Here is a 21,996-nt window from a genome sequence, read left to right on the forward strand (position 1 = left end):
TTTCTATATTGTCTAGGCTAGTCTCAAACCCCTGGCCTCAAGAAGTCCTTCTGCTCGGCCTCCCAAAGTGCTGGGATTATAGGTGTGAGCCACCTTGCCTGGGCACCCCTCTTAAGCATTCCCATGTAGGGATTCTGGAGCCACCATTGGAAGGTAATTATAATTTGAGTTCATTGTTTGTACAAGGAACACAAGAAAATGGGCAGTACCACTTATAGAGACTGGTGATGTGCCTGATTTGGTGCCACATCCTGGGGAGATCATGTGGGTTGGAAGCCAATTCTTGCCCTTGGGTAATCCACTCAGAGTCTAAGTGGGTAACAAAGACACATCAGCTGTGAAAGGAGGCTGGGGCTGTGAGAGTTAGGGGAGGCTGTCGCTAACTTTGACTGGGGCATGGGTCAGGGAGAGGAAGCAGAGATAACAAGTCATTATGATTTCTACATTGATTTCAACCTGACATTGGTCTCAGGCCACACCACCTTCTCAGGGAGGTATTGTGACTTCTGGTCCATAATAATTGCTCAAGAAACTTTTGTGAATATTTTGGTAATGAATAAATGCATGTCTCCAGTGAAGAAACTGGGACTCAGAGAAGAAATAACTTGCTTGCGGTCATAAGACTCAGAAACAGTAAAGTGAGACTTTAGACCTAAGAGCCTTATTCTCTTTCTGTTACACACAGCATTTGCTGGATAGTGGAGTGGGAAGAGCTAGAAACAGACAGCTAAGAGGACAATGTAATAGAAACCAACCAAGAAGAGAAAATCAGCCGTCTGTTTCCTTCTCATATGGAAAAGTTCACATTAGCCAGTGAGCACACAGATCATTTCTAATAATATCGACCTTTAAAAACAAAACCAAAAAACTGTAGTACTCTCTCTTCACTCTCCAGTATCTCATGGGGTAGTTCTGGTGCTACAGTCTAAATTACCTCCTTAAAAATATTCTCTTTTCAGCCCACCTTGTTTGGATATTTGATTTAGAAACAACTAACGAAGTCCATTTGCCATATGGGAAAGTGAACTTTTTTTAAAGTAGTTGTTTTACATCCCTGTAACTCTAGGAGCTGTTGTCATAGTAACATTTTCCTCCTCGAGGTGCAGAATGAACAGTCCATGGAACCAATGACAATGTAGGTCATGAGTGAAAAGGGGTCTGGTAGCTTCACTTCAGTGCCCCGTTTGACACAGCTGGGATTATTAATGCTGCAGCCTCCAGAGGGGCTCACACTCCTTGGTTAGAACATTCTGTACTGGGACTGAGTCCAAAGAGGAGATATGTGGGCAGGGGAGGGGAGAAGGGGGAAAGCAGAAGGTAAGAAGACTGTGAGGGGAGGCTGGCAGGAGCTGTCCTGCATGGAGAATCAGAATGGCCTGTCCCTGGTTGTGGCTGTGGGGAAGTGGGTATGGAGTGCTGGAGCTCAACATTGTTCTTGCTGCATGATGGGAATTGGTACCCCCTGCAGTCCAGAATCTATTGGAGTTGATTCAGGAAGGCCCAAATCAATTATCAATATAAAAGTTTTGACTACTGGAGACCTCACCTTTACATACAGCCTGGAAATGTGTTTTACAAGTTTCATTCATTCATTCATTCCTCCAGTCATGTAGCACACATTTACCAGCAGCTCCTCCTCTGTACCAGTGCTGTGCTGGCCATGACTGGCTTCACTGGGTGCATCCCATGGGCATGCACATGCTGTGTGCTCAGAAGGACCTTGCTCTTGGTTTAATGATCTGCTGTTGTGATCTTGTACTTGTTCTTGAACCAGGAGCCCCATATTTTCATGTTGCATTGGGTCTTGCACTAAAGGTACAACCTTCAGCAAAGCCAGACCCAATCCCTGCTTTCCTGAATCTTATGGTGCAGTGAGAGAGACAGACAGAAACCCAAGGATGATGCAAGTAACTATAGAATTACAACTTTGAGCTCAACATTTTCATATTGGAGAGGTAGAACTATGTAATGCCAGGAGAGAAGATAAGCCATCATTTTACAGCTCTATGGCTTGGCCTGACTATATTCAGAATAGTGGAGGTGAAGTAAGATTATAGTAAAAGGGATGTAAATTATTGTGGGCATTAGTTATCAAAAATTAGTACCATGGGAGACTAAGGCAGGTTTCTGAGAGAGAATGGCAACATTTCCCCCTCAAGGTTGTGAATATCCACCTGTCAAGGCAAGTGCTTTCGTGCAGATCTTTTTCTCTCTCCCTTCCTTCCTCCCTCTGAGTTTTTTCTTTTAACTTTGATAATTGCAGACTTACAAAAAAGTTGAAATAATATTCTCACATGTTCTTTATTCAGATTTCTCAGATATAACATTTTACCATGTTATCTTATGTGTATCTGGGTATCTATCAATATACCTACCTACCGACCGACCATTGGATCTTAATTACAGACATGGTATAATGCCCCTTTACTGCTGATATGAACTGAACATTTGCGCCCCTCCCCCACCCATTCCTATGTTGAAATCCTAACCCTGAATGTGATTTATTAAGATGTGGATCTTTACGGGCAAAAGTTGCATGACAAAAATGCCAAAAGCAATTGCAACAAAAGCAAAAATTGACAAATAGAATCTAATTAAAGAGTTTCTGCACAGCAAAAGAAACTATCATTAGAGTGAACAGACAACTACAGAATGGGAGAAAATTTCTGTAGTCTATCCATCTAACAAAGATCTAATATCCAGAGTCTGTAAGGAACTTAAATTCCCAAGAAAATTGTACAAGAAAAACTGTACAAGAAAAAAACCCATTAATAAGTGGCAAAGGACATGAACATACTTCTCAAAAGAAGACATTTATGTGGCCAAGAAACATATCAAAAGAAAAGCTCAACATCACTGATTGTTAGAGATATGCAAATCAAAACCACAATGAGATAGCATCTTATGCCAGTCAGAATGGCTATTATTAAAAAGTCAAAAAACAACAGAGGTTGCCAAGAATAAAATAAAACACTTTTACACTGTTGGTGGGAGTGTAAATTAGCTCAACCATTGTGAAAGACAGTGTGGCAATTCCTCAAAGACCGAGAGGGAGAAATACCATTTGATCCAACAATCTCATTACTGGGTATGTACCCAGAGGAATATAAATCATTCTATTATAAAGATTGTGTTTATTGCACCACTGTTCACAATAACAAAAACATGGAATCAACCTAAATGTCCATCAGTCATAGACTAGATAAAGAAAATATGGTACCTATACACCATGAAATACTATGTAACCATAAAAAGGAACAAGGTCATGTTTTTTGCAGGAGCATGAATGGAGCTGGAAGCCATTAACCTCAGCAAACTAATCCAGGAACCAAAAACCAAGCACCACATGTTCTCACTTATAAGTAGGAGCTGAACCATGAACACATGGACACATGGTGGAAAACAATATACATTGGGGCCTGTGAGGGGTAGAGGTAGGAGGGGGAAGAGCATCAAAAAGAATAGTTAATGGATGCCTGGCTTAATACCTAGGTCATGGGATGATCTGTGCAGAAAACCACCATGGCACACATTTACCCTACGTAACAAACCTGCACATCCTGCACATGTACTGCTTGTATTAGTCCGTTTTCATACTGCTATGAAGAAATACCTGTGACTGGTAGTTTATAAAGCAAGAGAGGCTTAATGGACTCACAGTTCCTCAGGGCTGGAGAGGTCTCACTATCATGACAGAAGACAAAGGAGGAACAAAGGCGTGTCTTACATGGAGGCAGGCAAGAGCATGTGTGCAGGGGAGCTGGCCTTTATAAAACTATCAGATCTCATGAGACGTATTCACTATCATGAGAACAGCACAGGAAAAACCAGCTCCCATGATTCAATTACCTCCCCCCAGGTCCCTCCTATAACACATGGGGATTATGGGAGCAACAGTTCAAGGTGAGATTTGTGTGGGGACACAACCAAACCATATTACCCCTGAACTTAAAAGTTGAAGAAAAAAAATAAGTTGTAGCCTTTAGGAGATAATTAGGTCATGAGGGTGGGGTCCTCATGAATGGAATTACTGCCCTTATAAAAAGACATTCGAGAGCTTGCTTCTTCTTTGTTCTCTGCCACCTGACAATACAAGGAGAAGTTGGCCCTCTGTGAACCAGGAAGAGGAACCTAACCAAAACTCAACCATGCTGGCATCCTGACCTTGGACTTTCAGCCTCTAGAACTGTGAGAAATAAATTTCTATTGTTTAATCCAGTCTATGATATTTTTGTTTTACCAGCCCAAACTGACTCAGACAGCTATTAAACACTTAAGAGTCTATTTCCCAAAAACAAGATCATTGTCTTAAATAACCGTAGTAGAGTCATCAAAATCAGAAAATCAACATTTATACATTATTGTCTAATCTAATAATCTTATTTGGATTTCCCCCATTATTTTAATAATATTCTTTGTAGCAAAAGAAAACCCTGTATCACATGTTCCATTCACTTATTTTGTCTATTTCATGTCCTTTCATTTGGAACAGTTCTTAGCCTTTCTTTTCCATGACATTGATACTTTTAAAACATGCAGGCCAGTTTTTTTTAATCAGGTATATTGAGGTATAATCCACATGCAGTAAAATCATCCTATTTAGACGTACAGTTGTCTAGCCAGTTATCTTATAGAATGGCCCCACTTTGACTGTCTGATGTTTCCACATGATTAGAGTCAGACTGATTCTTTAGTAGAAACATACAGGAGGGATGTTGCATTTTTCTCAGTGCATCATAGCAGGCAATACCTACTCTTACCATATTATCAATGTCCTCTTACCATTGATAATAACTTTGATCTCTTTTTTTTTCCAGTGTAACATTTCTCTTTTATTCCTTTGTAATTTATATGCATCATGTGGGGAGACGTTTGGAAGGTGTCTAAATATTCTTTTAGTCCTCAAACTTTTCACCCTCTAGTGTTTTTATCCATTGTGATTCTTGCCTGAAAGTTATAGATCTGGTGATTGCCCAGTGGTGATTTTCTAATTCCATCATTCCTTTTACATTCATTGTCTATCTTGCTACTCTAAGAAAGGCAACTACTCCTCTAATTAATTAACAAATTAATTGAGTATAGGCTTATTTGTTCTATTTTACTCAATAGGTCATACTATTTTATTATCATTATTTATTTTAATGTTCAAATTGTCTCAGATTTGGCCCCTTTAAACCTGCCCATAATTTGACATGTCCCCATCATTCTGTGAGCCTTTTCTTATTTTCTGGCACAGCAAGATGTTCCAAGTTCTTCATGTACTTTCTGTGCCTGAGCCCTGGAGTCAACCATTTCTCCCAAGGAGGGTGCAATTTTCTGAAGGTGGACATGTTGCCCGAAGTCATCTCAATCTTGAGATTCTTTCCAAATTCATGGAGTAGAACCAGAAATTGGAGACTTCAGATGTAAAATTGTATTCAGGTTACTTATCTGATTCTTTTTTTCTCCTTCAACTGAATTTGAAGCAAAGTACCAAAATAATTCATACAGTAAAATTAATAAAATAAGGGTTTTCAAAGGGGAAAAATGGTGACTAAGTGGAGGAAAACAGATATGCCAACCACAAAAGTTGCCAGCTTGCCCAGAAAAACTTGGCATTCAGCATGCTGGCAGCCAAATTAAAGGAGGGACTGTGTGGGGAGAAGATGCCCGACAGATCACCTTCAGGGACTCTGACCTGCTGGCAAAGGCAGGCAAGCAGCAAGGAGCCAGGCTCACATGTCATTGTGGGAGTAAAGAGCCTTTCTGGGATGGCCTTCCAACCAGCCACAGGCACTGAGCTGCAGAGAGGAAGCAGCAGGGCCAGGATTCTTTTTCTTGAAAGCACTTTGAGGTGTTTTCTAGCTTGTGGACCAGCATTCATCTGGGACCCCACAGTTAGAAGGGAATTGTCATTTAAGTGCCACACAATCATTCCTGCACTCACGCACTCACTTACTGTCTCACTCAGTGGTCATTGTGGAATACTTTCTAGAAGTGCAGCTGGCTACCAGGCAAAGGGGAGGCAATACCACTAGGATCCAGACTTGGCCGCCAGTCCAGCAGCCAGGCAGTGTATGATGTCACACTGGATTAAATACTCAACATGCTTTGAGATGTGTTATAGGAACTGGGAGACAACTGCGAAGCAGCTCTTCTACCCAGAGGAGTGTTTCATGAAAGGGCTACTGTTTTATAAAAACATGGAACTTCACATCCCAAAAGGGCATTTAAGGGAATCCTGGCCAGAGGGCCCTGGAGATGCTTGACTCTCTTCTACCACTGGACCTTGTGGTGAAGCATGGGTCAAGTAAAATATGCAAACAAAGGGAGTGCCATATGTGAATAGGCATTCCATAGTTCCTTCATTTATTTGGTGAATATCTATTGAGGCCTTATTATGTACTTGACTCTGGGAGATCTTGAGTGAGCAAAACACACTCAGTTTCTGCCCTTTGAGGACTTGAAATCTAATAGCAGACAGATATTAGTCAGTTTAATTTCAAAAGTGTGTTATAGGCTGGGCATGATGGCTCAAGCCTGTAATCTCAGCACTTTGGGAGGCTGAAGCAAGTGGATCCCCTGAGGACAGGAGTTTGAGACCAGCCTGACCAACATGGTGAAACCCCATCTCTAGTAAAAGTACACAATTAGCTGGGCATGATGGTGCATACCTGTAATCCCAGCTACTTGGGAAGCTGAAGCAGGAGAATTCCTTGAACCCAGGAGGTGGAGGTTGCAGCGAGTTGAAATTGTGCCATTGCACCCCAGCCTGTGCAACAAGTGAAACTTTGCCTCCTCCCACACCAAAAAAAAAAAAAAAAAAAAAAAGGTGTGTTATTGGCCAGGCATGTTGGCTCATGCTTGTAATCCTAGCACTTTGGGAGGCAGAGGTGAGCAGACCACTTGAGGTCAGGAGTTTGAGACCAGCCTGGCCAACATGGCAAAGCCCTGATTCTACTAAAATTACAAAAAATTAGCTGGGCATGTAGGTGCATACTTGTAATTCCAGCTACTCAGAGGCTGAGGCAGGAGAATTGCTTTAACCCAGGAGGCAGAGGTGTAGTGAGTTGAGATGGCGCCATTGCACTCCAGCCTGGGCAACAGAGCACAACTCCATCTAAAAAAAAAAAAAGTGTGTTTAGCACTTCCAGAGCAGGATGTTAGGGATGGCTGCCTTGAGAAAGTGAAATGAAGCTGAGAACAGAAGGAAGAGTCAAGGTCACCAGGTGAGGCAAGAAAGACAGAGGGAACAGTGCATGCAATGCTTTGGTGTAGTCAGGGTACATCTGAGGAGAGACAGGCCCATGTGGCTAAAGAACAGAAATCAGGGGTAGCAGGAAGAAACATGATGAGGTTGGAGACGGGGGAAGGTCCATGGTGAGAGTTCTTCCACAAGGGCATGGAGGAGAGGTGGGGAGGTTGGGGAGAGCTGAGCAGATTGGGTCACGAAGCAGGAGATAGAAGTGTGAGCCTAGAGCAATAACTCTAAGAGATAAAGGAGGGGTATGAGGTGAAATTATAAAATGATAGTAATGATGGTACATTAGTCCATCTCACACTGCTAAAAAGAACTACTAAAGACTGGATAATTTATAATGAAAAGAGGTTTAGTTGGCTCATGGTCCCATGGGCTGTACAGGCTTCTGCTTCTGGGGAGGCCTCAGAAAACTTATGATGGTGGAAGGCAAAAGGGAAGCAAACACATCTTCACATGGCCAGCCGGAGAGAGAGAGAGAAAGAAGGGGGAAGTGCTACACACTTTTAAACAAGCAGCACTTTAGGAGGGGGATGGTGCTAACCCATTAGAAACCACCCCATGAGCCAGTCACCTCCCACAGGCCCCTCCTCCAACACTGGGGATTATAATTCAACATGAGATTTGGGTAGGGACACACAGCCAAACCATATCAGCTGGTAACAACCATAAAAAATAGCATCTCTCATTTGTTGAGTGCCCCATTTGACTGAGACCTTACTGACAGAAGACAGGGCAAAGGAGACACAGGGTGAGCATTAGGATATATTCAAAGAGCACCAAAAATAACCTAGGGCTTAACAATTCAATTTCTTGTTATCTACACTATAGAAACACTTTTATTCATGAGTTGAGCCTTCATTACAAGGATGTTCATTACAGCAATAATTGTAGGAAAAAAATTGAAAACAACATCAGTGCCCATCATTATGAGAATGAGTAAATAATCTACGTCACACCCTTTCCATGACACGTGTGCAGCAATGGAGGAACAGAACTCTTCCATTGCTCTGTGTGCTGACATGGAAGCTCTCCAAGACATATGGCTTGGCAGAAAACATGAGGCAGGATAATACGTCAGGATGATATCATTGCTGTAAATGGGAAAAAAGCTGTCCTCAAAAAATGCTATCCCCCACCCCTTGTGAGTAGATACATAACACTTAAATGCCCAGAGAAATTTGTGGAAGACTTCAGAGCAAACTGAAAGCAGTGGTTACCTGGGGAAAGGAAAGAATCCTGGGGTTAAAATGGTGTCAAGGGAGATTCAGCTTTATCTGTAATGTCTTAATTAGATTACGGAAACTTCCAAACATACAAAAATAGGACACTGTAATAAACACCCAAGTACTGTCACCCACACACTCCCTCCTCCTGGATTATTTTTAAGCACATCCCAGACATTGTATTTCATTCATAAATATTTCAGTAAGTCTCACTAACAGATAAGGAATCTTTAAGAAAAACATGATCACAATATCATGATCACAACTAAAAATATTTAAAATTCCTTAGGATTATCAACTACCCAATCAGTGTTCATATTTCTCTATCTTAAAATTTCATTTTATTTGCTCAAATCTGGACTCGAATAAGATCCACAGATTGTAATTGATTGATATGTCCTTATGTCTTCTGTGCATTTTTGCCTATGTATCGCTGTTGAGTTGAAGGACTTTAAGTGACTTTGTTGGGTCGAAGGATAAGGGCATGTGTAATTTTGCTAGATGCTATCAAATTTCCCTCCACAGGGCTGTAGCATTCTGCATTCCCATTGGCAGTGGGTGAGAGTGCCCATTTCCCCACAGCTTCACCAACAGACTATATTGTCAAAATTTTGGATTTTTTCCCATCTGACAGATGAGAAGGGGTATCTCATTTTCATTTCTTTAAATTAAATTTCAAGAGAAAATAGACTCAGGGAGAATTCTGAGTCTGTAGACAAAAAAACAATTTGTGTAGAAGTAATAATATTGCCAGTTACCATTCAGCACATATATTATTTCACTTAATCCTACAAGGAACATAGTGTCATATCACCTTTTTATTTATTTTTAATTTTTCTGGGACAGGGTCTCCCTCTGTCACCCAGGCTGGAGTGCAGTAGCTCAGTCACAGCTCACGGAAGCCTTGGCCTCCTGGGCTCAATGATACTCTCACTTCAGCCTTCCAACTAGGTGAGACCATACAGGTGCCCCATGACACCTGACTAATATTTTTTTTTCTATTTTTGGTAAATATGGGGTCTCCCTCTGTTGTCCAGCCTGGTCAAATGATCCTCCCACCTCAGCTCCCAAGTATCTGGGACCACAGACATTCACCACCATGCCTGGCTCATTTTTGTATTCTTTGTAGAGATGAGGTTGCACCATGTTGCCCCAGCTGGTGTTGAACTCCTGGGGTGTGAGCATCTTAGATCCCTTTCTTCTTTCCTACTTGGAGCCAATTTCTTGAACTCCTGGTAGTGCCAGTCATCTGTCTTAGTGGTTTGCAGGGCAAAGGGAGGGACATCCCAGGCCTTTCCTTGCAGGAGGGCTTGGGCCAAGGAGTATGGGCTGGGTTTTGCCTGAATACATGGCAAAATCCACCTGAATACAGATCTAGTGCCCCATTTTTATAATATTAGAAAAACATAGTTTCCTTCCGTTTTCTTTGAAAAAGAGTTGAAAATCAGGTAAGAATGGACTTTAGAAAAAAGCAACCAACTCAGAAACACAAACCTGTCATATTCAGACTTCTAAATGAACATCTTTCTGTCAAGCACCTTTTGATTACTGAGATATTGCTTTGCACATTTTATTATCCACAAAAAAGACCTGGTTTTAGCCTTACAAGATTACTCTAAGGAGTGTGACAACTGTCATTGTAGCCATTCTTCAGGGGAGGAAGCAGTCATGGGCCATCTCGGGGGCTCTCCAAGGCCCCTTGCCTCCCAAGGAAGAGGACTGGACCAGTCCCTTTAGGGAAGGTTAGTCAGGAACCTCTACAAGATGGAATTGGTCAAACTTGAATATCAGAGAAAAAGAGGCCCTTACTTGCTTTCCTTAGCACCTTGAGAGCAGGAACTCTAATTTTTTCATCTCTGTCTTCTTCACTCCTCAGAACTGGGCTGGCTACTGGGGATCTCATAGGAATTGATGCACAGGGCTGACCCTCAAGGTGCCGAGGGAGTGGAAGAGGGAGCCATGTGACTCCCTCCTGTCAACTTGCTTGTGTGCACATGCATGCCTAGGCAGCACAACGCAAACATGCTGGGCCAGGCCTCAGAGAAGGTGGGTGTGAGCTCTGGCATCATCACTGCATAGCTGTGTGGTGTGGGACAGGTCACTTTCTCCCTTTAAGTCTCAGTTGTCTCCTCTCCTCTGAAAAATGGGACTAATGATCCTGTCATGGGATGCTGTGAGGACTACATGGCATGAGTGTCAAAGGGCCTGATGACGTGGTCAGTGCAGTGCCTGGCATACAGTAGTCATTTAGGACACATGGATTGACTCTGATCCAGTAAACTCCATGGAGTGCTAGGAAGTGAAGGTGTCACCAAGCAATCGATGGGCTCACTGTCTGATGTGCATGGAAGCCAATACCATGGCACCAGCTTCTGAGAAAAGAAAAGCTTTATTGTGAGTTGACTGGCAAGAAGACGGGAGAAAACACTCAAATCTCTCTTCCCAAGCTGGGGTTTGGGTCAGGTTTATAAGCACAGGGTAATGAGGTGTGGTCTGATTGGATCTTATAATGAGGTGATGCCAGGGTGCATGATCTGATTGGATCCTGCCATGGAGTGATGCCAGAGCTTGATCTGACTGGATCCTGGATCCTGCTCTGTAGTGTCCACATCTTAATTTAGTCCTTGATCCTCAGTCCAAGCACTTAGGTTCCTCCTGTGATTGCATACTTGGTTTACCTGGGCATGCTCAGATTATGTGACTTTCAACCTGGGGGTCCATGGCAACTGAAAACTCACCATTTGTTACATAAAAGTTGAACCAGATTGGTGTGATGCAATTACAAAGGGACCTTGGAGGTCATTCTTCTCATCATCTTTGGGAGAAGTTGGTGGGGAGGACGGCCTTGCTCTGATTTGGGGCAGTGTTGGCCCTGGCACCCAACCTTTGGACCCCTGGTTCAGGCCCTCATTGCCATATGGGACCAGGCCAGTGCTTGGCCCCACAAACACACCTGGGCTTTGGTACTTGTATGTTCTCAGTTTGCTCCCATTTCCTTTCCACAAGTGCCTCACCCCCTACACACAACCCCTTTTTGAAAACAGAACAAATAACTGCTTCTGTGCCTTTGTCTTTGAAATACATTTTGAATCGATTGCTTTTCTTTACTAGGTGGGTTTTTGGTGTTTTGTCCACCTCCTACTACCCATCAATCATAAATGCCTGCGAAAATTCAGCACAGGGTTGCAAAGAGGGAGGTCAGTTGGTAGCAAATCCTCAATCCCTCCACGTACTTCTTCCCCTACAAGAACCCCACAGTAACCACCATCTCCCCTCCCTCCATCTAAAAGCCGGGCCTCTTCCCTTTCCAAGGGCTCTGGGAGAAAGAACTGGAGAATTACTCTGGGCTTTGGCAAGACTACAGATTTTTTTTTCTTTTTTCCAGTAGAAGCTCAATAATTCTTGAGATCCAAATTTAGAAGCTTGTATGGAGAGCCCTGAGAAATCAGTAGTAAGACAGCCAGACTTTCTCCCCCCGCCCCCAAGAAATCTAATAAAGCTATTGTGCAGTCATTTCCCAAGGTCAATTTTCAGTTTTTAATAGTTTTAATGAGCTGTTTAAAAGGCTCCTCAACTTGTGCCCATCCAAACTTGCACGTGTTATGTGTTTGGGTACTGAGAGGAAAGGAAAGGAAGAAGAGAGGAGGATGAGGAGTAGATGGGGGAGTGGGATCAGTCCTGCTAACTGGGACACAGGCAGGAGACCAGCCTAAGGGCCAGCTCCTCTCCAGAATGCCCCAGGGATGCTAATGGGAGTGAGGTTCTACCCTTGAGGTCAGATCTAAATAACCACATGGACCTGAGAGACTGTCCTCACTTCCACCTCCAAGCAGGACTCATGGGTGCCGCCAAACCTGGGACATCTGTAGGGAGATGAAAAGAAGGTATAATAGAGAGACATGATAAAGGCAGCGGGAGAGATGAGAGAGATGGGCCTTGAGTGTTTAATGAATAAATGAACTTGTTGCAGGTGTTGAGAAGGAAGGAGAGAAAAGAAAAAGGAGACAGCATCTCATGGGGAGTGATGCTCCAAACACAACTAGGACCTGTATCCTGTATATTAGGTGGCATTGGGCTAGTAACCACCACACAAATCATGATAATGCTGATGACACCCAGTCCTATTCAGTACTCTGTTACTGTGTACCAGGCTCTGTGCTAAGCATGTGGTAGGCCTTCACTCCTGTGATTCTCACAACTGCCCAGGAAGGTGGGTTCTGTTATTGTTCCCATGACACAGATGTGGAAACCTAAGTGGTCAGCTCCCTTCTTCTGTGTTCATCTGCCATGATAGAGATGGAAAAACCCAGGCTCTCACTCTCCTTCAGCCATAGCCCTTTGGACAGTTCAGGAAAAGGCTGCCAGGGAGATTCTGGTAAAATGTTTACTTCCCTGATAGAGGAAAGAAGACACTAACCTCTCTCTTAGTGACTTGTCTATATCTACCAGGTGCTTCCCACCTTTGAATGCTGACAACTTTCCAGGACTTTTTTCTTTTCATGTACACACCATTTGATAAAATTAAATGGGATTATCCTCTCTATACACTGTTTAATACCTACTTTTTTTTTTTTTTTTTTTTTTTGAGATGGAGTTTCGCTCTTGTTACCCAGGCTGGAGTGCAATGGCGCAATCTCGGCTCACCGCAACCTCCGCCCCCTGGGTTCAGGCAATTCTCCTGCCTCAGCCTCCCGAGTAGCTGGGACTACAGGCACGCGCCACCGTGCCCAGCTAATTTTTTGTAATTTTTAGTAGAGACGGGGTTTCACCATGTTGACCAGGATGGTCTCGATCTGTTGACCTCGTGATCCACCCGCCTCGGCCTCCCAAAGTGCTGGGATTACAGGCTTGAGCCACCGCGCCTGGCAATACCTACTTTTTTCCACTTAATGTGCCATGGACCACTTGACTTATCTGTAATTTTTTTTTTTTTGAGACGAAGTCTTGCCCCGTCACCAGGCTGGAGGGCAGTGGTGAGCTGGCTCAGCTCACTAGCTCACTGTAGCCTCCACCTCCCAGGTACAAGCAATTCCCCTGCCTCAGCCTCCCAAGTAGCTGGGATTTCAAGTGCACAGCCACCACACTCAGCTAACTTTTTGTATTTTAGTAGGGATGGGTTTTACCATGTTGACCAGGATGGTCTTGATATCCTGATCATGATCTTCCCTCCCTGGCCTCTCGAAGTGCTGGGATTATAGGCGTTGTCTGTTCCTTCTTACTCTCCCATTGGAGTGCTCCTTTGCCAGTCTCTGTTCATTCATTCTGCACTTGTTTCCTGGGTACCTACTGTAATGATAATTGGCAAGATAGATAAAAAACTGTGGTGTAGGCTGGGCACAGTCGTTCACACCTGTAATCCCAGGACTTTGGCAGGCCAAGACAGGAAGACTGCTTGAGCCCAGGAGTTTGAGATCAGCCTGGGAAATGTGGTGAGACCCGATCTCTAAAAATAAAAAAAAAAAGTTAGCTGGGTGTGGTGACATGTGCCTGTAGTCCCAGCTACTCAAGAGACTGTGGTAGGAGGATTGGTTGAGTTCAGGAGGTCGAGGCTGCAGTGAGCCATGATGGTGCCACTGCATTCTAGTCTGGGCGACAGGGCAAGATGCTGTCTCAAAAACCAAACCAAAACAAAACAATAAAATGATGCATCCTGGGACCAAGGGGCTGGGGCAAGGGATGATGGATGGTTGGATCTCGACATGGGAGGCTCCATGGATTCTCACTGGGGAAGAGGCAGGAAGGGATTTCAGGAAATGGCCCCAAGTTGGAGGGGTGGCTCAGTGATCGTGAGGCTGTGGAAGCAGGCAGAGACCTTTTCTGTTCAAACCCTCACTGTTTTGACTACAGACACTGGGTCTAGGTCTGCCTCCCCCAAGAGCTGTCTTGCTGGCAACTGTATATACCTCTGAATCTGGGAAGAAAAAGCTGTGGGGTGGTTTCATTCCTGTGCTTTCTGCATAATGTAAATGTAATTAATCATGTCTAGGGTGGTTATAATTTAGCTTTTTTTTTTCATTTTTAGCAGTCTAATTAAATTCATTTAAGCTTTTTAAGTAGTTATTTTAGAAATTTTCTTTGTACCCCTACTGGTGTAGTGCTGAAAACTCACGATAAATATGTCTTAAGGTGGCTACTGCTGTTTTCAAAATGAATCTTAAAGACTATTCAAGTGAAAAGCATTATTGTGTTACTACAACTTAAATTAGTCATAGAAAAAAAACTGGAGAAATAATTCTTGTGTCTTTCTTTTTAAAAACTTTTTGGTGCTTTAAAGAATTAGGATGGGAACTCACATTAGCTGGGATGAGCGGCTTGACAGGATGGGCAGGTGACTTTGGAGGTCAGTGTCTGCTCCTAGGACACAGCTCTGCTTGGGTTTTCAGCTCTCTGATTTAGCAAAAAAGCCATATACACCTCAGTCTCTCAGACAGAAGCCTATTTGCTGACATGTGTGGAGCTCTTTTTAATGGTGTAGTAATTCAGTTAGAAATCTGGGGTGCTTAACCCTTTTACAAATGCTCTCCTCACCAAGTTTACAAATCCTCTGTTAAGGTCAGAAAAACATTACTTAAAATATGGATTTTTAAAACTCTATTAATAATCAAAGAAATGCAAATTAAGGCAACAACAAGATGCCATTTTTCTCCTACCAAATTGTCTAAGATGCATATCAATGATTAATAGTGTTGTCAGTAGTGCTGGCAGAAGTTTGCATTGGTGCAATCTCTGCAGAGAATAATTGAACAGTTAGTAAAAAGAATGTCTTTTGGATAACTTTTTCTTTTTTTTTTTTAAAGGGCATTTTTTTTTCAATGATGTTTGAACTAGAAACCTAGGAGTTACAAAGCTAGGAGGATTGCATCTTAAGGAAGTATGGATTTTTATATATATGTAAAACAAGGTGTATTATGTGCAGATACATTAAACGGACTCAGGATCCCAGGTTATATAATGTGATGTACACACCCACACACCCCAGACAGCACTGGAAAGTTGATCAGAACCAACTGTGTTGTTTATTCAGCCGCTCTGTGAAATATCGGTGGCCAGTTGTCCTTCCTTTCAGGTCTCGGGAGTTCTAGGCTGAGAAGGGAAGGGGCCTCCGGTCCACCTTCACATTCTGGAGCCTCAGGCAGAACCGGAACTGCTGGGAAGTTACGCGGGGGCGGGTCCAGGAAGCCCTGGCAACGGAGATCCTCCCACATGCGACAGAGCGCCCCTTACTTCCCGGGCTGCTGTGGGCTGACTGTGGCCCCGGGCTGCAGGGACAAAAGTGACTGGTCCTCCAGGAGCACCGAGCTCAGCAAAGCTACACGCTGCTCATAGGACCCCTGTGTTCATTGCTACGCTTCTTTTGGTCTCACATGAGCCACACTGCCCTTGGAATGGGCATCCAGTCTCAGCTCGGCGCTTTCCCTTAGTCTTCCGACTTCTCTGACTGCTCTTCGCCCATTTTGATCCGGTATAGATCTGAAGCAAATAACCTAGCTAAGAGGATTTTCCTTCATCTGGTTATTATTTGCTGAATTTTTTAGAGGAAACTTTTTAATACATTCTTCTTTGCTATCTTGTCCTATGTGTAATAATTCATTTTAATTCCCTCAAAAGAACCACGTAGGAAATACCAGATAAACTCCTTAGAGAAGAACCACGTGGGGTGTGATGTTAGGTTGCCCATTGGCATCAGATAGCCTGGGTTCCGGGCCCAGTGCCCCCCCCACTTAGTAGCTACTATGTGACCTAGAACGAGATGGGGCCAGTCTCCTTCATGTACGTCCTTCTAATTTATTCCTGAAATTATCTCATTTGTTCTCTTTTTCACTTTCTGCCTCCCCACTCTAGAAACAGCAGCTTCTCGAGTGGGGGGACTCCTTCAGGGCTGTTCGCTGTGTTTATAGAGCGCAGACCATTGACTCCCAGACCTTGCTGGGCCTCAGTTTCCTTTAACACAAATAGGCATAATAACAATCCCTACCTACCCCACGTTAAATGAGCTTAATACATGCAGAATGCTCAGAACAGTGTCTGTCATGTGGTAAATCCTCAAGGAACAATGAATAAGGATTAAATTCTGCATCCTCCCACATGACTGAGAAAAGCCTGGTAGGAAATCAGGTTAATGGAGAGAAAAGACAGAGGGATGAGAGCAGCTCGAAGGAGATGATCATTTCTGTAGACTTTGACACAGAATCTGAGTTTCTGTGTGAAATGGTTAAGAGGTGGTTCCTTGGTCCGGAAGTCCCAAGAAAGAGTCTGGCTACTGGGGGAGGTGAAGATGGCTAACCCACCTTCAGCAGTAAACCTGGGCAGCAGGCTGGAAGCTGGCTCTCCCCGCTGGCTGAATCCTGCTTCCGTGGGAGCCAGGAAGGTGGGTGGTTTCCTCTCTCTGACAGTCCACCAGTGACTCAGGTCTTTCAGAAACCTAGGCCCATTAGCATTTTAGTTCAGATAGAATGAGTAGTTTAGGTAAAGACTTTGTGAAGTCATCAGTGTCCAATGAGAGAGGCACTAAAGCCTTCACCAACCTTGTTTAAAATGAATATTCCCCCCTGAGAGTACATTTTGGGGCCTCAATAAGGAAGGCCACTTGAGGCAAAATTTGACTTTTTCACTTGACTTCTGTAAAGCAGTAAAATCCACTGATTTGGCCTTGACATTGATGCCCAATGGAGGGAGGAGAGAAGAGGCGTAGTTGGCAGCTAGTTTGGCCTTCCTTTGAGGCAAAAGACTCCAGGGAGTTCATCAGCTCTCTATCAGCAGAGCAGGATGCCAAGGCCACGAAGGGCAGTGGCTTATCCAAGGTGTTTGGCTGGTTTGGCCAGGTTCTCAGACGTTAAGCTAGAGTTGCCTTCAAGTCCAGCTTCCCTTGTAGTTGAGAGAATGAAAGCAGGTGAAGCAACCCATCTATGCAGCAAAGGCCCTAGCCCAGGAGGAGCAGCTGGATCTGGGGTATTTCCTGTGCAAGTACATCAGCACCAGGCTTCACTCACTGTGTCCCTGGTGCTGGAAAGGCTCTTAGTAATGGCAGTCAATTTGCCTGCCTACACTCAATTTTATCATCATTTAAAAATTTGTTTCTAGTTGTATGAGACTAATAAACATTTATTTAGATTTTAAGTTCAAGCAGTGTCAAAAATTAACAACAAGACCCTGAGCAATGTCAACACATCATGTTGACATTGATTCATATTAAAATCTTTGTTTTTCTTCTGTGAGGAACTGTGCAAGGGCCTGGTGACACAGGGGTTAGAAAAACACTCAAAAATAAGCCCCATCTTTAGGGAGCTTCATGCTAAGTGGGGAAGACAGACATTAAACAAGTAAATGAAAAACAACTTTAAAATTTCAAGTGCCATGAAGGAAATGAAGATTTCTGACTATCTTTGAGTCAGAAGGTATCTGACTCAAGATATCTATCTTTGACCTAGATGGTCCTCTATAATCTCCAACTGGTCACTCAAAAATCAAACTTCTTTTCCCCATCCTGATTTTTCCTCCTGACTTCCAGGTCTTTTAAGGTTAGCACTGAAAAATGGCTCTGAATGTTTTTAGGGAGAGGGATAACTTTGAAAACCTACTAAAAGTTATGAGTGCTCTTTGCTGAGACACACCCTTTTTTGCATACAGTTTTAGAGGACTTCATTGTTTCTGGTTAAGAGTTCCTAGTCTGGGCACAGTGGCTCATGTCTGTAATCCCAGCACTTTGGAAGGCCATGGCAGGAGGATTTCTTGAAGCCAGGAGTTCAAGACCAGCCTGTACAAGGTAGCGATACCCTGTCTCTACAAAAAAAATTTAAAAATTAGCTGGGCGTGATGGTGTGTGCCTGTAGTCCCAGCTACTTAGGAGGTGAAGGTGGGAGGATTGCTTGAGCCCAGGAGTTCAAGCAGTGAGCTATGATTGCACCACTGCACTCCAGCCTAGGCAACAGAGTGAGACCCTATCTCTAAGAAAACACACACACACACACACCCCTCTGATCCTAGAGGAATACAGAGATAGAGAGAAATGAGTGTTCCAGCCCAGTTGCAGCTGCATGTCCTGGAGATGGAGACCAAATGCTTCGACTGACTTGCCTCTACAGCACTTTTTATATTTCTGTTGATTTTTTATATTTTTGTTGGCTTTAAGAGAAGATATAAAATAATATTAATTCTTCCAGTCATTCATCTTGTATTTACTGATCTGAGATACAAAGAAGTAAAGTGACTTTCCCAACGTCACCAGCTAATTAGCAGAGTCAGAACTATAGCCCAGGTCTCCTTTTCCTCTAGATACCTGGGGCAATGCTCAGGGAAGATGATAAGGTTTGTTGCGGGGATGGTGGTTCAGTGGGGTGATGGTGTTGTTGACAGCAGTGGCAATAATGATGGTGTTATCGTTGGTAATAGTGATACTGTTGATGTTGATATGGCAATGATGATGTGGTTGGTGGTGATGGTGGTGTTAGTGGCTATAACAGGGTTATTATAGTCATTTGTTGTCATGGTATTGATAGTGCTGATTGTGGCAATGGTGAAGTTCTTGGTGGCAGTAACGGCACAGATAGGGTTTTAGTGGTGGTAGTAGTGACAGTAGGGGGTTAGTGGTGGTGGTAATGTGGCAGTGTGGAAGAGTGGGGAGTGTTGGATATGAACTGGAAATGGTGGGTAAGATCAAAATCCAGATTTTAGGAAGTGCAAAGCAGTTATTCTGGTTACTTTTCCCGCATTTATTTTTCTTTGGTTATTTTTTTTTCTGTCTTTATCCCCTACATTTTTGATATCACAGATACCTGCTTTCATCTAGGAGTTCCTTTCCTTTGGATCTGCTTATTGTGTCTAGAATAAAAATACATATTATTAGAATAGCAGGCCATGTATCTTGCTTTGCTTTATAAATCATGAGTATGTTCTATTGTTATGGAACAAATACCTTTATTCTATAAAAATGCAGTCTTTTCAGAGCAAGGCTCTTAAATCTCCAGGAGTTCTTTTCAACTTGTGTGTTGCTGCACATGACCTAACAAGCTGCAGTTATAGGGTACCCAGAATGGAGAGACTGATAACGGCTATAATAATGACCCATGGGATGTGTTGACCTCCCTTCACCATCCTGTCCTCAGCATTTTAGCTCCTGTGGGATGAATCCTGCCTTCTTCTGATGCTGGCATTAATACCAGAAAAAGTTCAATCCAAATGGGTATCAAGTGGTGTATTTTTGGAGACACTGGTAGGGCTGTTATCATTGTCAGGCCAACTGCTAGTATTGTGTTTGCTTTTCATCTCTGGCTGCTGTCTTATTCAGTTTTTTGTTGGTTTTTTTTTTTTGAGCTGTGTGGGTGAGCACATGGATAGCATGCTGATCACATTTCCATGCCGCCATGGGGCAGAAGTAGAGCTAATAGACTGGATGAAAGAAGAATGAGCCAGAGCAGTGCCGACAGTCAGCAAAGCCAGGTCAAGTAGAGCAACCTGGAACATAACAGAGAAATGCAAAGTCCAGCCCTTGAGTCCAAACAGCAAGTTGCACAAGGATGGCAGGTAACGGCCTCAGCTTGAATCTGGGAGAGAGAATCAGGTGCTGTGGTAAACTGCAGCCTTGAGGTGGGAGACGGCTGCCAAGAATGTGAAATTTGGGGTGGTGGTAGAGCTCTGTTCTGGCAGCTTTCACTGGGGGCTTGTGTTGAGTGTTCTTCACACATTTGACAAGCAGATTGAATAGAGGAGAGAGGTCAGAAAGGTGGGGCTGAGGTAGGGTTTTGAAATGTCACATGATTCTTAGAGTGGGAGCCCAGACTCCCACATCTCTGGTGACCTGTCATTGGCCAAAACATGATTCATTATAATTTATGGAGAGCTCAACTAGCAGTGGTTAGGTGATAAAAACTTGATTATCTCATAAAACAAGATGTCTGGAAGTATGCAGAAGGTTTGTTTATGGTGTTTCAGAAGCAATATTTGGGCAAATGTGCCAATTGGTAGGTTACCTGGAAGCCAATTTTTGGTTTCACTATAGTCAAGATTTCCGCATAACCATAATTATCCAGAAATGGAGATGTGAAGCAGAATTAGCACCCACCTGACAGGGGCACAGTAAAAGGGATTCCTGTACCTGTCGGGGAGTAGGAGAGACAGGGGAGAGAACAGGCTTTTACACTGACCTGTGAGTTTCTTTCCAACCAGGAGAACCTATGATTCTAGTAATTAGTTTTTCCCCTTTGAATGTTTATTAGATAATTATGCTAATTAGAGATAATGTTTCTTCTGAGTGAGGTGTAATTTCAAGTTGAACAGTATTTTTTAGCTTTAGCATGTATGAGATGTGGAGTTTGCTGTGGACTTGGGTCTATACTGTACCTTGTTTATAACTGAGACTTTTACAAGGACAGAGTGAGGAGGAACACATTCTTCCCTGAGTTAGGTTATGGGTGACATGCATATGGCCCACTAAGGGAGTACTGACTTCTGGGGTCCCATGAACCTTGTTAGGCTTGCCACACTGAGACACAGTATCAGCTAGGCAGAGCCTCCTCTTATACCTCTGATGTTTTATGCCCAGTAGGATAGCAGGAACCCTGTATGGATCAGGATATCAAAGAGAGAAGGGTGAATCCAACTGAGTAAAAGAAATTGCTTAATTTCTCTCCAAATGAGAAATTTCTCATGGGTTCTGGTGTTCATGGCAAACATGATCTCTCATCTAATGTCTCTGAAAGCTTCTTGGACAAAATTCTTAATTTTCTGCTGTCATTTGGTAAAAAGAAGGAAAGGACTTGGAACAAACACTGTTTGGCCATTTTCTTACCTCTCCTCTTTCTATACTGCTACTACCTGATGTAGTTACAGCAGTTCATTTTATATCAGAAAACCCTACTCCCTACCCCCAGTGATTGCAAGTGGGACCAGCCATGTTCGTCTGACCCTCAGATTCTCTCCTCAGAATTTGGAGTTGGGACATGGAGGAGCTAATCAGTTTCTGCTAGATGTCTGGTCATTCTAAACAGTGTGGGTTGCCACCTTCTACTATGGGCTCAGAGAAGCCTACAGGAGAGGTGCAAAAAGAGATCATATGGCTAAAGAGAGAGCCAAAGGCCTTGTCTACCTGCATTCAGCTGTGCTGTCAGTCCCTGAGCCAGCTTCCTCCAAGACCCCTGGCCATTTCCTAACTTTCTATTCTGTGCCATACCTCAGAGTCCACCCTGCACCACCACCCCCATTTTGTTTAAACTGGATTGCATGGAATTTTTTTTTTTTTTTTTAATAGGAACTTGAGAGAGATCTCCTTCTTATAAGGGACTAAGGGGAAGCTATTATGAATTTTAAAAAGAACTCTATTGTTTTTTCCACATACAAAATGATAAAAATGCTCACTGATACAAAAAAAAGGAGCATAGAAATGTACGTCTTAGAATGTGAAAATGGCCACAATCATCCTCCTTAGAGAAAATAGCTGTCGATAGTTTGGGAGTGAGAGCAAGGAGTGAACACAGACAGGCATGAACCGGCCTTTCCTGGGCTTTGACCAGGGGCCAATGTTTTTCAAAGCACTCTGGC

The 21,996-nt window shown here is 43.3% G+C and overlaps 1 long non-coding RNA gene across 1 annotated transcript in view; it reads left to right on the top strand.

Annotated features, from left to right (window-relative positions):
• Positions 1–21,996, top strand: part of LOC144579544 (uncharacterized) — a 59,586-nt gene that overhangs the window by 27,986 nt on the left and 9,604 nt on the right. The window contains exon 2 of the long non-coding RNA XR_013527367.1: positions 17–21,996. This exon is cut by the window's right edge and continues 9,604 nt beyond it. This is a non-coding gene — a long non-coding RNA (uncharacterized LOC144579544). The remainder of the gene's footprint in view (positions 1–16) is intronic.

The sequence above is a fragment of the Callithrix jacchus genome, chromosome 15 (genome assembly GCF_049354715.1).
Source record: "Callithrix jacchus isolate 240 chromosome 15, calJac240_pri, whole genome shotgun sequence".
Taxonomy (NCBI): domain Eukaryota; kingdom Metazoa; phylum Chordata; class Mammalia; order Primates; family Cebidae; genus Callithrix; species Callithrix jacchus.